Here is a 14,949-nt window from a genome sequence, read left to right on the forward strand (position 1 = left end):
TTTACATGGTTGTTGTACAGCACTTTGCTACCGTTCGATCATGATTTCATATTATACTCATTATCTTATCATATATTTGTCCATGATGTGATGCGCAACCAGCTACTTACGTTTGGTAAAACTTGGAAAGCGTCATGGTAACTTACGATAGCTTGGCAGTCGGCAGATGCCACATATAGATCTAAACTAAACAATGATATACTACCTATCGATCAGATGTTCAAGCAATACGCTCTTATACAGGGCCCAATGAAGAATGAAGCGCTATAAATGCACCATTTTGCAATAACTTACCACCTGCCGGATATCACGTTTTACGTATCCTACTGTCATAACGACCCAGATTACGGAATGACTTGTCACGAGCGACTAAGAATTGATTAAATCAATCATTATTGCAGTGGGTGGATGTATTGTTTCTGAATCAAAGTAGTACTGACAAAATATGGCGGCACCCTCTCCGGCCTTGACAAATCATGCAGTCGTCAGGTTATTTCCTGTAAATCAGTGCTCTTCAACCTTTTTCGACGTGGTACACCCTTTTAACGTTTGCTCAAAACTCGTACACCCCTGTTCATTAGGGGTCTTTAAAAATGACTTTTTTCTCAAATCGTACTGGCTACTTGATAGAATTGTTAGGTTACCTAACTTAAGCCTACACACCAAATTTGGTTCAATTCCAACCAGTAGCCGCATTGCTACGGGAGAAGAAAGTTTCTATTTATTATATAAAATAAATAACGAAAAATTTGAAATTTTTTTGTTCACTTATGAAAGTATTAGGTTGTCTATAAAGACGATGTTCTTCAAATTTGGTTCAATTCCAACCAGTAGAAGCGGAGTTATTGCCGTCAAAGAATTTGGATTTGGATAAAATAGTACTTAGTCACAGAGTCTATTCGCAGCCAGTTAAGCCGCCCGCCACGCAAGTTGGAATTTATTTCGTGTCAGCCCAAAAACAGCATGGCATTACGAACGATAATCAACCTAAATGTAATAGTATTGTGGAGAGAGTAGGTAAAGTTACTGCTGCAGAAGCGGTAATTCAGATCAGCGATGATAGCAGGCGCACCAGCCTACTGCGTATCAGGCCTTCCCCACACCACACAACAGTCGATAGTAGCTCTTGGGCTGCAAGAGATGTCAGCAAACTCAGATCGTATGCCGCTATACACAGTCTATTGTCACTAATTTGCATCACTAATAACAAAATACTAAATTGCAAATGTATGGCGAAATATTGGACATAAAATCGGCATTTTAAAACAAAAGGTTTTCGATTTCAACATGGAAGCTGTTTCGACCCTGGCCGGCTACGTCACTTCATTTATGTGCATTGCGGTATTTATGAACGTCAGGTAGGAAGTGCCGATTCAAGAAGTCTGAGCTATCGCGGCGGTTCCCTCAAAAATCACTAAAAGACAAATGACTAGCTGAACACATGTTTGTTAACTGCATACTTTCCAACACCAAACGGAACCATTGGTCTATTGCCGACGGCTAAATGAATAGGAGAAATATTTGCTTATGACATCACAATCAAGCAGCGTACAGTACTTGAGATAACATCGTACCATATTGCTCATTAACCTGTGCGTCAACCTGTACGGACCCATAAACCTGCCTTTGTGATAGCTAGCCATCGGCTCATTGTAATTCGGATCTGGTACGCCCCTGTACACCCCATCCGAGTGGTACACCCTTTGCAAATTCTGGTACACCCTAGGGTGTACGCAGTGGTGGCCTTACGAACGGGGGGGGGGGGGGGGGGGGGCTGGGCGAGACTTACCGGGGGGGGGGGCCTATAAGTATCTAACCGTAACTTCTGGGGGGCTCCGCCCCCCAGACCCCTCTTTCCCGCGGTAACGATTGGCCAGGTGCTGGATTCGGCTATGTCTATTATTGCATGTGTCTAAGGATAGACTACATCAAGATTAAGTAATCCTACCTCATGCAGAGACGTGATCATCATCGGGATACGAGACTTATCTAACAAATGCAGAGATTTGATGATGATTGACACATCCGTGTGGAATCATATTCTTGCTTGGTACACGGATTTCCTTGTTCATTCGTTATTATCCTTGAAAAAAAGCGCATAATCCGAATAGGGGGGCCCCTTCGACCAGGGGGGGGGGGGGCCCGGGCGACCGCCCACCTCGCCCACCCCAAAAGCCACCACTGGGTGTACGACAACCCCGGTTGAAGAGCACTGCTGTAAATACATGGATGCAAAATAGATGTAGTTGCCGGGTTTCCACCATATCGTTGGGTACAAATCAGGCCATCGGGCCATAGGCACTTTTTGATACCTTGCTTTCGACACCCATTGCAACGGGTGAAAGCGAGTCAAATACATATTACATACGCCAATATTTATAGACATATACCATGGTGTTAGTGGGTAATATTTAGATATGGTAACTTCTTGGGGTAACAAGGCTGACCAAAATAACATACATCAAAAGCATCAGCAGAAATCGATCATCATACATTTACTAATATCTTTAGGTATCTTCTATGGTTCTATAATATCATTATAAATTCATTTCTATAATTTTAGCATGATACGATTTTACGTGCGTGTATGGAATAAAGAAAGTGCCAATGCCGACAGCCAGCTGTACGTTACGCATATGAAACAGGATTCATCACAGAAAAAGTCATTGATTCGGTGAGGTTGGGTAGATGTCACTGAATGTTATCCCTCGTAGCGCATTTAATGCACGACTCTTCTTTTTGTTGTGCGATATGTATACATCAATGGCTTCCACACGTTGTGTAGTCACGAACCGCTTGCAGGAATATTTTTAGCTCACGGATCCTCGGATCACTGAAATTGCGGTTGATTTGCAAACCAACTACTGGACAACAAAGTGCAGACTTAGCATGCCAAGTGTTGTTATGATTAGTTCAGTTTTTTTTGTCACGCGACCCCATTTTACCTGCAACAGCAAGAGGCAGGCTAGTTGGAAAACATTACTATGATATCGATGGTTTAACCTGAGCAAGTCGGACACCAACTCGCTCACCTCCCTATACCGTACCGGCCTATATTACCCGTTAATGCTTTCCAGAGTAACCGACTTGTGTGAAATAGGAGTGAGCACATTTCCATGATTAAGCCATATAGTCGTAACAGCTTTTCTTGTCGTCTCAGTTATTTGATATTACCCTTACCCAATCAGAACAGTGGATTTGAAAATGGACAAAGTATCCACAGCAAATCGCGCGAAGAATCTTTTTTGGCCATAAGTTCAACAAACAGCACGTACATTAAACGATGCTATGTGGCGGCTGCGACCCAAATTTAAAACTTTTCCGACTTATTCTATAGATCAGTGAGTTTCAATCTATGGGTTGGTATACGCACTCTCACAAGCCGTAGTGAACAAATATTTACGCACTATAAATATTACGTACCAAAAGCCTATTCAAGTGCATTGTCTCCCTAACTTTTGTAGTTGCGACGAAATTGAAAAAACTTATGTTTGAAGTACGACGCACCACGAATCGTAGCTTTGGCAATAACTTAGTATCTCACACAGACTTGGACAACTAGAAAATTTTCAGCTTTTCCGAATTAGATTAGAATTGGAATTAGAGCTACACAGTTTTTTCCAAATTAGATTAGAATTCGAATTAGAGCTACACCGATCTTTTTTTCAAATTAGATTATAATTATAATTTATGAATTCGCAAAAACTTGGAAATATGAAATTGTGAATGGCAAAGAAATACAGCAAACTCGCAGTGCATTCCCATAGCCATGAGAATGATTAACGTCTTTACAGTGTACACCAAGCTGGGCTCGTTTTGTACTATGTCAGGGGTCACCGCAATCGTGCCCGACTGTCTGATATGTGATTTTGGAAGAACGCGAAATAAAGCATTTTTAATTGCTGAAATTGATTTCAGTTTTGAATTATTATTGCTGTTGTTTCCAAATCAGCTATTCGCCTGTGCCCAACAACACTATTCCGCGCTAGCTGAAACAGATTCGGCGATGGCAGCAGCATTCCATCGATGGAGAGTCAGCTGATATCAATAAGGATATTGTCTTGACGTTATTGGTCTTTTGCATCACGATCAAGAATTGCGTAATAAGTGAAAATCAGTCAATGATGGCGTACGTATCGGATAGACATTTAAAAAAAATAGCATTTCAGTGATACGAAAGAATATCAAGGCGAGGAAAGTGAAATTTCAGAGCAGTTGAATTTTGTCTTGACGTGCAATGGCTCAGACACGGCCAAGACCGGGACGCTTGAAAAACGTATTCTTCCAGATAATAATATGTCTGGTTAGCCCCAATATCGATTCATCGGTCGCTGGAAAGCGTTGTCGGGTATCGTGTGCAGCTTATAGTTCAAAATGGAATGAGGTTTATGATCATGATATTTCTGGTTGAATTTGTACTACTTTAATAATAAAATATTACTTCCTTTGTGGTAACCATGAACATCGCCCATGTTAGTCAGCACGGCGTTGTACTAACGTAAAGTTTCAAAAACTAGAATGTTGTTCGCTGACTACTGTCAGGCTATTATTCGTCACAATAAAACAATTCACAAATTAGTATAAAATTAGATTACGGGCATTTCGCTCTAATTTAGTGAAATTAGGCAACTAGAACTATCTATGGTTGTCCAAGTCTGCTGCTCTCACCAGCCGTAGTCAATTAATGTTTGCACACACGAAAGTCTGGTTCGAAAGCGGATAGTAGCTGACATGAAGTGTATCAGCCCGTCTGAGGTATGGCGACAGGCTGGAAAAATGACGTCAAATTGACTTACTGCATTCTTTCGCTGAACAATCATCATGATTTCGTACTAACAGTTCGATTAGCGCGAGGCACTAGGATAGTAGTAAATAGGCCACGATCATTACAGACTCCTATTTGCAATTGCAAGTTACCGTAAAGCAAATTTGTTACCCATTCAAGTGTTATTAAAATATGGGTCACGAAGTTGGGTCGACACGGCGCCAGAGCGATCTGTTTATATGTATGTAATATTTGTGGAATTTAGTGCAAAATATCCTGCGATCATTTTTACATATCCTAGGTCACTTTGTTGGATACTATAGCCAATAGGCGAGAGACGCAGAAAATATGGCTTGATTAGGAAAATCTGCCGACCTTAGGTTTGAATTCATCATATGATAAGATTTGTCCGACTGGTTTTTCTGGAAAACATGGTCGAAGACCAGTGGGATGGACTAGTGTAGGAGTGAATAACGAGCGAGTTCAGACCTATGAGACTGATTCATTTTGAGGCCAGCCCCTTCTCGGTCGGGGCGCATGAAGACGTAAAGTTTTTGTCAACATACCGCTGATAAAATGCGGTGCCAAAAACATCAGCGGCGACAAAACCTTGGCCAAAATGACCGTCGTTGGATGGCCAAAACTTTCGATATGAATATGCGTCGTTGTGGGCAGTCGGCAGCGAATAGTCCCGTTCTGGCAATCTGAGTGGAAAGTAGTACAAATGCGACGCGCAGAGGAATTTAATGCACCCTAAATTGAAAACGCGTGCGTCAGACATGTTTCGTAGAGCTGTGTTGAGTACAATTGTGGTGTGCGCGTTCTGTATGTCACAGCCTACATGTCTGTAAAATCGTAGCATACCACTGTAATTTCAAAAATGAAGTCTTTTTCATGTATGAGGCTCGGGTCGCGAGATGCCACTAAAACTTGGAATTGTGTCGTAGTATAAAAAGCTGCTTTAAGGTTATTGAACTGTTATGAACTTTCAAGTTAGATTGAGCCTCCGGGACCTCTGTGTCAGTGTGTCATCTCTCAAACACGATTTCTGCCAGCAAGCATTTTCACTCGCGAAAGACACGCTGTACCTTGGATAGGAGTTGACGTTTTGGGTGTCTGATCAAAAAGGCTATTCCAAGTCGTTTCGGCACAGTCCTATCTTTCATAGTATCGCAGTCTTGTGAAGTTTTGAAATGATGGAATTTTATGAATAAACTTGAACTTGAACTTGAACTTCTTGTACAAAACCCAGCAACTGATATGGCGGAGAAGCCGAGAAGGGTTTTAGTGAAACAGTTGAAATCAAGACGAGGGAAAAGAGTTGCCTTGTATTGAGACACTTGATGGCTTAAGGCTAAGAGTAACCAATTTGTTGCACATCTGAACAAAATATTGTTAAGAATCATCATCGACTATTTGTATAACAATTTTCGGTTGTGGTGTGTGCGGATGAAATTCATTTTCCAAAAAATTGCGAATTTACACCAGACATGATGTTCGAGAAGCGGAACAAAGTTTTAACATGCGTCAGACGTTGTGTCCGAGTGGCAATACAGTCCGAATCTGTCCCAGACATCTGGCATACAATATCTGTCAACGAAATATATTAGTTGCCGAACAACTAGAAATCATTTGTCGTGGTTTTGAGCGAATTGAGATGCCGGTGTTTTGTTGAATGATGTTTGTGCACTGTGCACTGTGCACTGTGCAGCCATTGCTTGCTCAGATCCATCACTGCTAACAGTGGAGTAGCCAGTGGGTGACTTTCAGGGGTCGGAATCTCCTATTTCAAACTCTTTTGAAATGTCAATTCAATGTCTGATATTTCCGATAAAATAAAAATTATTGGGTGGACTATAGGAGAATGAAATCCAGTTCAGTACGGTCTTTAACCTTTAATGACTTGGGGACCCCTACGGCACAGATGAGCAACTATTTTCTGAGAATAACAGTCAGGAAATACATTGGCGAGCCAAGTCAAATGTTTGCACTATGTTCGGCGGTGTATTAATTTCTAATAATTTATAAATTGAAAGCAATGAATTACGTGGTTAACACAACTTATGGGGGGATTTGTTACTGTTAGGCAATAAAGAATTTAGAGTCAATGTACAAATATAATATTCATCCCACGTAATTATTTAAAACAATGGTAAAGAAGAAACATTGTTAACTCTTTTTAATCACACCAACCCATAGACACGTACTTCTATTAAGACACCAAAATGTCTGGGATGTTACAGCTTCGTCACTATCTCGAGTGGTGTGTAGCTTGGTAAAATCGTCCTGTTGTTTTGGTAATTTGGCTAGCAGGTTTTCCGAATTCGTCTTCTCGCAGCCTCAGCCGAATGACTGCGTGCTTATGTCATAATCCCGACTTAAATCAATCCATGTTATATCGACTTTATTATGAATATAGATTACGCCAGGGATCGGCCACCCCTGGCACGCGTGCCAAAAGTGGCAAGCAAGACGATTTTTCATGACATGCTAAATGATTTGATGTGCACCATTATAATCATGTTTCTTGGAAAAAGTGAAACAAAAGTTTTCAAAACGGAACAAACTCGAAGGCGAATCCAAATAATTTCGTAAATCAACATGAGGTATAGGGTCTTTTGGGACAAATTTAATTTTCTTCAAAATATTCTCCGCGCTTCGCATGCATAGGCGTAATCCGTACATATGGCCTTTAAATAGCCTTTTTTTGTAAAGGCTATGGTCCGTATTTGGCCCGCGGGCCGCAAAATGCCCACGTCTGCTATACGCAAATCTACATGCCTTGGGGGAACCCCTAAGTTTCAGTGAGTCACAAAACAAAAGTCTACCACAGGGGTGTCAAACATACGGCCCGCGGGCCGCATCCGGCCCGCCAGACCATTTCATCCGGCCCGCGAAGCTATTTTGAAAAATGGCTGTATTATTCAGCACATTTCTTACGAATGTTGAGATTTTTTGTATGAAGTATTATAATCAATAATCCCTAAGATAGCAAATATCGAGTATGTTCAATTGTTCATTGGTCACATTATGACCATCCGAGAGTGGTGTTGTGGTTTCACTCTCTAGTCACTATCAGCAAGGAAAAGTCGTCATTTACTTCCATTCCGCGAAGGCAAAAAATGCACACTCAATTGCGATTTTTACGGAAAAATGGACCAAAAGTAGTTAACCACAGAAGTGAAAGCGCCATAGTGAGAACCGGTATTTGCAGGTTACATGGAAAATGTGATTATTACACACAAATATAATTCAAATATCTGTGGACGCACTCCCAATTTCGCTTATGACTTAACAGAACCTAAACGCGAATCACGATATAATAGTAATGAACCAGCTTCAATATATATCTCGTATTCCTCATAACACATACACATGAGGTAGGCCTATATCGTCCGCAAAGCTACTCTTTTCGCAGTATTTATAATACCATATTTAACCAGCCATAATCTCAATTTTGCTAATTCCATTGTTCGCTAATAAAGGTGTTGCTAGAGTAGAACCCTATGATCCGGTATAAGCAGGGTTGCCGTACCGTCCTTATTTCTAAGATTTGTCCTTATTTTGAAGGACCACGTCTTAGGAAACTCGACTGTCCTTATTTCTAAGAAATGTCCTTATTTTCGACTTGCGTCCTAGCTTATTTTGTCTTATTGTCAACCGCTACAAAACTTCGATCGTTTTCCTCTGGTATCTATGTTGCATGTTGCATAATATTCTAAAATTAAGCTTATTCGTCGAGATTTTATGACATCATAAATGAAAGGAACTCTCGTGACGTACACACTAGGGATGGTGTGAACCTCTGAAAGGTTCAGGTTCGTGTGAACGCGAACTTTTTTGAAAGGTTCTGTGTGAACACGATCGTGAACCTCGTGACGTCACATGACGTCATATTGCTTATTCCAACCCTTTCTTTCAATGAAGTGATAGCCTAATATGCCCTATATTAATGTACACGATACCTAGCGAAGATTCGGCCCACATAATGCCGCAATGCTGAAGTACATATCGGCGTTTTAAACGTCGCTAAATGTATCAACCGCGGTAATCAAAGGATATAATAATTGCATAAAATCAGTACATTCCGTCGCTTTGCCAACAATTTCGACGAGGACTTACCAAGGAATATAAGCTTACGCCTTAACGGTCTCAGCCAGACCGGACAATGTGTTCGTAGTCTGAGTATTGCTACATTGATATTGAGCAGAGTGTACAACGGGTTTCTATACTCGCTACCGATGCCACAAACAACAAGTTATGCAGCAGTAGCACGCACCTTAATCGCACGGATTTGGTTTTAATGATACAGTAAAGATATGAAGTCAAGATTGACCCAGTACGACCGTTCGATTTTTTAGAAGACGATATCAATGTCATTGATTGGTTGACTAAGCATCATTCGCTGACTACGTATATCGATTGCGGGTCAGGCTCACAGCAGAGAGTCACTAAATATTCACAAACGGAAAGCTGGATATTCCGAGAAAATTTTTGCAACAAAGCAAGTAAAACTTTTAAGGTTGTCGAGGTGCATGGTGCACGCTCGTTTAGTGTTGATTTTTTATGCCGCCAGCACCATGCATGGAGTGGCCCGAAATGCAATAAATTTGAGCCAAAGATCTTATAATGGAGTGAAAATTACAATTTACCAAAAGGTTTACAGTGCAGAACCTACCAAGGTTCTGTTTTGAACGCGAACCTCTAAATTTCCGAGGTTCACACACAGAACGCGAACGTGAACCTCTCGTTCACACCATCCCTAGTACACACCACAAGATTTGACTTCTAAATGGTGGGATAGCTAGGGCAGTGAGTGGGGGTACAGCAGTTTCGGAAGTACCAAGCTACCGCAGCGGACGTCATTTTAGCAGTAGACAGCAATGCCAGGTTACTGCTGTTTGGTCCACAGCAGAATAAGCTCAAGCTGTGGGGAAAGCCGCAGCGTAGTGCAAAAAGGCGCAGTGCCGTCGACACATTGAATAAAAAGTAGTAAAGCTATAAATCATTGATAAATTTATCCAAATTATATTGCACTTGTGCATATATAGTTTTAGCTACAAAGAAGACTAAATCTGATTAGTGAAATTAACAGGCGTAAAAACGTTTTTCGTGTCGATTATGAGAGAGAATTCAACGGTGTCTAACGAAGATTGAAGGGCGAGTGTTTCGCACATAGCAATATCTGCAATTGTGACATTAACCTGGAGGCCATAGCAGAGACAGCTACTTCAATTTACATTAATACCCCAAAACATGATGATTAATTTGAGTCGGTCAATGAATAATTTTTCCACAAGTCGATCAGCACCAACGACCGACCTCAGACTACAAGGCATGCAGCTGCAGAGGGTATACCTAGGCATTCTATACTGTCAAACACCAGCAATCATTCCTCACCAACAATTATCGCAATTGTTCAAAGCAATATTCTCTGATTCCAACATTGCAAATAAGTTTTCTTCGGCCAGGACCAAGACGACAAGCATTGTTACTGGAGTTGCTGCTCCATACGCTCAAAAATGATTTGTCTAAACTTGGTGTGCGGTCTTTTTCCATCTTGGTTGACATGGTGACGAAATTTGGTTTATCACCCCAGGGGGCAACACCAACGTTTTTTTTTATTTGTGTGTGGGTGGGGGGGGGGGGGGGCTGACGAAGTGCTGTTTCGGCCCTTAATAAAGGCAAACCTAGAACTGAGCTGTCGCGAGATCCATGAAGCACTTTCTAATAACAGGGAGTTGCTGGAGCAGATTGTTTTTGGTGAAAAGTATGGAATGTGATATGCCTATATGTACAAAAACGCTTTTTCATGCTAATTTAATTTTTCGACTGTCCTTATTTTTTGGTCCATGTCGATGGCAACCCGGGGTATAAGGTAATATATCATTGTGTAGGCCTAATAATTAAGTATTCAAGCAAAAAACAAGGGTATGGAATTTCAATCATTTGAATGGTCCGGCCAGCGAGCGATCAGATGGTTCGAATCCGGCCCGCAACGCAATTTGAGTTTGACACCCCTGGTCTACCACATGTGTGCATACTATATCACCATATTTGTTATAATCTGTAGGACTACCAGTCAGACATGGGGTGATTACTTTATGAATGTAATCGATTGCGATTACGATTACTTCGGAATCACGCGATTACGATTACGATTACAGCAAAATCAGGAAGTAGTCGATTACGATTACGATTACATTGAAAAAGTAATCACGATTACTCACGATTACATTTGTTTTGCTTAGGACTATAATCTTAAATGATATATTAAAAGACAATACAAGGATTGCGATGAAAAGGCCTAATGAGATATCAACTTTCTTCATACATCATGCGTCATTTGCTTATTACGTCATAATATACCAATTGCCCAACTTTATAGTGGATGATTTATCGCATCCAACGATTTGCATTATTGCCAGATCTTTACCTACCGCACCCCAAATTCCTTAATAGGGTGGAGAGCGTGCTCGAATGGGATTCAAAAGTATTTCGAGGTGGGCGGTCGCCGGGGGGCCCCCTGGTCGAAGGGCTCCCCTATTTCGATTATGCGCTTTTTTTCAAGGATAATAACGAATAAACATGGAAATCCGTGTAAAGCAAGAATAGGATTACGTACAGATGTGTCAATCATCATCAAATCTCTGCATTTGTTAGAAAAGTACCATATCCCGATAATCATCACGTCTCTGCAAGCGGTAGAATTACTTAGTTTTAATTTAGTCTATCCTTGCACACATGAAAAAATAGACATGGCCGAATCCAGCACCTGGCCAAAACTTGATAGACAGATAATAATAACAGATGCGAAAGCGGGGTCTGGGTGGCGAAGCCCCCCATAAGTTACGGATAGATACTTATAGGGGCCCCCCAGTAAGTCTCTCCCAGCCCCCCCCCCCCTTTCGTATGGCCACCACTGCGCTGTAGCAAATATCCAAATGAGAGATTTGAAAGTTGAAGCTAGTTTCATATGAGCTGCAGTTGAACATGGGTCGGCCGACCCCAAGGAACATACTAACGCAGTCGCTCGGGGCATTGCTTGTCTTCGCCCACGCGGTGGCTCAACGGGAATCTATAGTTAATATTCCCGAGTCTCGACGCGGAGATTGGCGCTTCTGCGCGCACTGCGGCAACGCAACTGAGCTTGGAGGAGCTGGTTTGAGTCCCTGCGAGTGAGCGTTTTTTGTTCTTGGTAAGGGGAGTACGTGGTAACCCGTCGGTCGTCGCAATAATCAGTACACACTACACAAGAAGTAGCTTTTTGTTTCAAAACAGTTGGTGACCCCTGCTCCAGTAGATAGCTGGGTTTGAAATGCATACCTCTTCCTCTCAAGAAAAAGCATACATAGGCTATTTTATGGGAACAGGCATTTCGGAGCCGGTCATTACCGCGCCACGATCCCACAACACACCGAAAGACATATGCAGTTTCGCCAACACGCAACTCCACGGGATGTGATACCAAAGAAATACCTTGGCCGAAACTTAGGGTATTCGTCCATTGTCAATAACCGCGCTGGGCGGGCGTGACTAATAACTCCTGTCCTTCCAATCTGGGCCCACAATGCAAATGTCACCCGGCGCATCCACAAAGGAATAAATAGCCATGACAATTTGTGTGTGCGTCTCACAAAAGATATTCTTTTAGTTTGCTATGTTTGGGCGAGTACAATATCTTTTGATTATACAACGGCTGGAGGTCGTGAATTAACAACATACAGTAATTATAACAACATACCAGATGCTATGAATATGAATTACATGCCCCAGCTTTACAGGTAAATCTGACACTCGGGGCTCAGAGAGGTTATAAATGAATAGTAATATAATGCATTTACCAATATTATTGACAAAATTCAGTTTTGAAAATTGACCAACGGTTGGACAGGGGAATTGCTGTTTTGGCTGAATTGATGATTCTAGCTACAACGCACGCTAACATGCCAGGCGATATAAGCGGATGGTTATGGCAGTAGGTCCAAATGCTAAGTAACGAACTGTGAAATACCGATTGACGCCCGTTTCAAGTAGTTATATGAGAATAAGATATAGTTAACATAAAATTTCTGCCTTCAACTTAATACATATACAGCGAGCTGCTGTTACGAGAAACGGCTAAGCACGGCTCGGTTATGATATATATCAGCAGCTGTTTATTTGTAATGCTTCGTTGTGGAAACTGCAGTGTTTTATTCGACGAGTACAAAATTTCGAATCTTCGTCAGGTAAACGTGCGTACGTAGGCCTCCTGCTCGCCAAGCAGCAATGGTAAACTGCGTTTAACTAAGCACAACCAAACATCAATACGTAAGTTACTATTTGAAACTATAGGCAGAGTGGTGATCAATATCCTGCTGCGAGGTAGCGGCTTCTGTAGTGTATTGATAACCTGATATACACCACGGGAGGTGTTCCTACAATCACACTACAATGTCCATCGCATGTCTGTTTACTATGTGTGGATACTTCTTACGCAATGACGAGCGGAGCTAATACTTTTGACGTAATAATGAGTCAGTGGCGTTTGAAAACAGACGTTTGTGCTATCGCTAACGTGGTATATATTATCTCATTCTTGTTCACGAATATTCAGTTTATGTCATAGTCCTTGTACAAACAAGAAGTAATCGTTCTTTCACAAAAAAATCGATTAGATATGGGAAGTAGTCGATTACGATTACGATTACTTCGGATTTTTTTCGAATGTAATCGATTGCGATTACGATTACTTCAAAATGCTGTAATCGTCGTAATCGATTACGATTACTAATCGCGATTACCCCATGTCTGCTACCAGTAAAGCTACTCAGGCAGAATTGTACAATATGGCTCTTCAAAAATGACATTTTTTCTCAAATCGTACTGGCTACTTGATAAAATTGTTAGGTTACCTAATTTAGGCCTACACACAAAATTTGGTTCAATTCCAGCCAGTAACCGCTTTGCTACAGTAGAAGAAAGTTTCCATTTATTATATAAAAATAAATAATAAAAAATTTCAAAATTTTCTGTTCACCCCATGAAAGTGTTAGGCTCTCTATAGAAACGATGCTCACCAAATTTGGTTCAATTCTAACCAGTGGAAGCGGAGTTATTGCCGTCGAAAAATTTGGATTTGAATAAAATAGTATTTACGGTGACCGATTCTTTGTTTATTTATTATGGTTATGCTCACCGTAAATACTATTTTATTCGAATCAAAATTTTTCGACGGCAATAACTCCGCTGCCACTGGTTGGAACTGAACCAAATTTGGTGAGGATCGTTTCTATAGACAGCCTAACACTTTCATGGGGTGAACGGAAAATTTTCAAATTTTTTATTATTTAATTTTATATAATAAATAGAAACTTTCTTCTCCTGTAGCAAAGCGGTTACTGGCTGGAATTGAACCAAATTTTGTGTGTAGGCTTAAATTAGGTAACCTAACAATTTTATCAAGTAGCCAGTACGATTAGAGAAAAAGTCATTTTTGAAGAGCCCTATTGTACAAACTATACCCATTTAGTTAGTTGATGGTCAATTAACTAACGGTTTTTTGAGTAGTTCTAGTTTTAGTTCTAGTTGCTGATTTTGAAAATTGAGTAGTTACAGTTATAGTTATAGTTACGGATTTTGAAAATTGACTAGCTCTAGTTCTAGTTCTAGTTGCAGATTTTGAAAATTGGGTAGTTCTAGTTCTAGTTGCGGATTTTGAAAATCGGGAAGTTCTAGTTCTAGTTGCGGATTTTGAAAATCGGGAAGTTCTAGTTCTAGTTGCGCTTTTTGAAAATTCAGTAGTTTGTAGTGTACAAGTCTGGTATCTGCATTCTGCATCTGGGTACTCAACTCAACCGAGAGTCACGTGTTGCGCCTCTATCCGTAGGTTAGTTATCTATACTTATACCCTGAGAACGCTGCGGCTCGGCGAGTCGGCTTATTCGAACCAGCACGCCGATTCCTTTCAGTGTCGCGACTCGGCTTTGCGCAATAATATGACTACTTGACTAGGTAGGAATGACACATCTTCCAAATCGGAAGAATTGTGTTATTTAAGGCGTTAGGTAGCAGTTATTCGGAGCAATAAACCATGCCGGAATTTATATCCTCATTGCGGTAGTTCGCGTGTGTGGAATCTTTATCGCGGGCTAAGTTAACGGACTAACATGTAACGGACTAACATGTCCGTTCAGTGTTCA

This window comes from Botryllus schlosseri, chromosome 16 (assembly GCF_051294905.1).
Source record: "Botryllus schlosseri isolate E-star chromosome 16, Bs_hap1, whole genome shotgun sequence".
Taxonomy (NCBI): Eukaryota; Metazoa; Chordata; class Ascidiacea; order Stolidobranchia; family Styelidae; genus Botryllus; species Botryllus schlosseri.